Source organism: Mastomys coucha, unplaced genomic scaffold, assembly GCF_008632895.1.
Source record: "Mastomys coucha isolate ucsf_1 unplaced genomic scaffold, UCSF_Mcou_1 pScaffold12, whole genome shotgun sequence".
Lineage (NCBI taxonomy): Eukaryota > Metazoa > Chordata > Mammalia > Rodentia > Muridae > Mastomys > Mastomys coucha.
The window spans coordinates 27,808,311-27,811,685 of NW_022196894.1; positions in this window are offsets into that span (position 1 = coordinate 27,808,311).

Below are 3,375 nucleotides of genomic sequence, written 5' to 3' on the forward strand. Positions count from 1 at the left end.
ACAAAACAAACAAACAAAAAAAAAGAATATTTTTAAAAATGTAAGTTTTGCATATTTACTTCCCTCCTCTTTCCTATGGTTCTGAAAACATTTTAACAACCTCAGTATCATTTATTTGTTGTAAGCCACTCAAATGTTTTCTCTGACTCCCTCTTTTTAATAGAGCAGGTCTCATATAGCTCAGACTGGCCTTGAACTCATTCGGTGGCAGAGGATGACCTTGAATTCCTGATCCTCCTGCCTCTGCCACTCTGAGTTTGTGAAGTGCTGAGGATTGAACCCTAAGTCTCATGCATGCTAGGCAAACACTCTACCCACTGAGCTAGCTGTATTCTCAGGCCCATTGTCTTTACAAAGTATCATTGAGTTCAGCACCAAACAGGGATAAATGCACGGATAACGGCTACACCCAGAGAAGCCAGATACAAAAATACCAATGGCTTCCCATAAGCCAACACTCCTGAAAAGAGTAAGGGGTTAGGGTGGGGCATGAGCTGGTGATAGCACAATAACTTGTGCACAAGACCTGGGTCTCAGACAGTTGATTTGGTGTATGTTTGTGCTGGACTATGGTGTGTGTGTGTGTGTCGGGGGGAGGAGGGTCTTCCTTCCCTGGGATGTTGGAGGACTGGTTTTGGTCTTGTTTTTTTTTTTTTGGTGGGGGGGATATTTATGTTGTTGGTGGTGGGTTTTTGTTGTCATTGTTAGTGGTGCTGGTGGCAGCCTGGTTGCTTGTTTTGGGGAGTTTGTCTCTTTGTTGTTGTTTGTCTGTTTGTTTTGAGGTAGAGTCTTTCTTCAAAACCCTGGCTGTCCTGGAACTCACTACATAGACAAAACCAGCCTTGAACTCAGAGATTCATCCACCTGTCTCTGCTTCCCAGTGCTGGGATTAAAGGCGCCCTCCCTTTGGGGGGTGCTATTTAATAATTCAGTCTTCCAGAAAGAGGAGCTCAGCAGCCCAATGCTAATAAGAACAATTAGGCCCACTGTTTCCAGAATTCTGCAGGAGAGCAGAAGGAAAAAGAACCATTAAAGCCCTTTCCCTCAATCCTTTCCCATTCCCAGTCATCAGTGTAGGAAACAAGCCTCAGGAGGTAAGTTCACCAGTAGCCCAGTGGGGTGGGGCCAGCTAGACCCTAGGCAAGCTTTGGACTCCCACATCCTGTTCTAGAGAAAATCCAACACCTCCTGGAATGGAGTGATGGGCCCTCCTGGACCCTGAGAACTCATTCTGTCTCCAAGGCCGCTGCAGGTCTGGCTGCAAAGCTCCCAGGAAGCCTGGCTGGCGGCCCTGCCACACTGGTATGGTTCTAATTCCCCACTAATCCTCAGAAGCCTTGGTCTCTGGAGTTTCTGTGCTGGGTGTTCTGGTACTAGGGGCTGCGTGAGCCGGGCTGGCCCCTTTCCCCGACTTTCTTTAAATATAAATTTTTAAAATGTGACTTGGAGATAAAAGCAAACATGCCAAACGTGGGGAATGCTTTCTTGTGTTCATTACAGCCCTGGGGAGCACCCCACACAAGGAACTGCTCAGAGCTGCAGCCAAGATGAGGTCTGCTTTTCCAATAAGCACTTCAAACAGCAGAGCATGTTTTTGGCTCGTGCAGGCAACTGGGAAGCCAACAGTTAATAGGGTTAGGCACTGAGGCAGGGCTCCTTGCCACGGGGTGGGGGTGGGGGGTCTGGGCTGCTGGTCACAGCAGCTTTCACAGCAACTGGGTTTCAGACACTTGTCTGACCTGACCCTTGCAGAAGAGCAAGCAGCACAACCCTTTGGACCTGGCTGAACAGAGGTTCCAAGATGCAAGATTTCGGTTTTCCAGTTAATCACTCCCTGGGCCGTGTTTCTTCTGTATTTTTTTCACGTCAGCTTGCTTTACCACAAGGTTCCAACCATGATTCAAATTATTTTATTGGGTTGGAATTCTGTTGATCCTGGCATGGGGCACACCAAAAGAAACTGATGTTGATATATAAGGCCTGGTGGCAGTGGTGGCAATGGAGGTGTTAGCATTCTGTCTAAACTCCACCCCACAGTTACCTGGCAACAGCCAGGTAGGCCTGACCCACTATAAAAAGGGATGCTTGCCCCCTCCTCTCTCTTTTGTTCCCTTGCTCTTTTCTTGCTTCTCTCTTGATCTTGCTCTCCCCTTCCCATTCCCTTCCCCTCTCTCCGCATGCTCGTGGCTGGCCTCTCTCTCTCTCTTTCTCTCTCTCTCTCTGCCTTTCTCTGCCTCTGCTACCCTCTTATCTCCCCTCCCCATGCCCTGAATAAACTCTATTCTATACTATACTGTCGTGTGGCTGGTCCCTCAGAGGGAAGGGATGTCTTGGCATGGTCCCACTGAGACATCCTCTTCCCCCATACCTGACTACACCCCCATAGAGCATATCCTCTCTCTTTATCTTTTGATAAACACCTTAGGCGGGTTGACACACAGACTAGCCGGTGGCCATGGCCCTGTGGGACGAGGAGAGGCTTTGCCATTTCACGTCCCCACCTCAGAAGGTGAGAAGCCTTAAAGTAAATGACTTAGAGAGTTCTCCAAGGCTCCCCGCTGGAGCTCGCATCTAAGCCTTGCTCTCTCTGTGATGCCAGCTTGCTGTTCTAATAACCTGACTGCGCCTTCGCTGGACAGCTGCATCCCTCCTTGTCCCCACATGGGCCTTTCCAGACATGTCACAGTCATGAGAAACTTGCATCTGAGTTACTCCTCATCAGCTGATTACCGTGTCACACCGAGAGGTACCACTGAGATCCCAGAGTCCAGCTTCCTTCCAGACGGTACACACTTCCTGAGTTGGGGTGGGGTGGGGACTTGGGGGGGGAGGGCTCTTTGCATGGATGTGAGTCAAGATGAGCAGCAAGGATTGCCAAGGGCTACGTATAAAGGGTTCTGGAGATGCAAGCCCCTGGGCTTTCTCTCCCTAGGCTTCTTAGGAACAGGTTGGAACAGGCTCAGGAACCAGTTTTAATAGTTAAGGGTTTATCTCTTTGAAGTCTTGGTTCAAATGTCATTTTTACAGTAAGAGCCCTCCAAACTGCTACATTTAACATTACAAAAAGCCAGGTATGATGGTGCACACCTGTAAGTCCTGTACTTAGGGAGACTGAGGCATGAGGATCCAGAGACAGTGTCTCAAAAAATTAATATATGCATACATACATATAAATACATACATCCATTTAAAACCAACATACTTCCTTCTAAGTCCCATACCTAGTGTCCTTTATTTTTCAAATTACTTTTACTTTCTGCTTGGCCGTACAATTAAAATATTTTCCATACTAGTTATTGGTCATCCTTATTCTCCCAACCCCAGCATAGACAGAGAGTCCATGAGGGAAGGGAGGACCTGCCTTGGTCTCTGCCA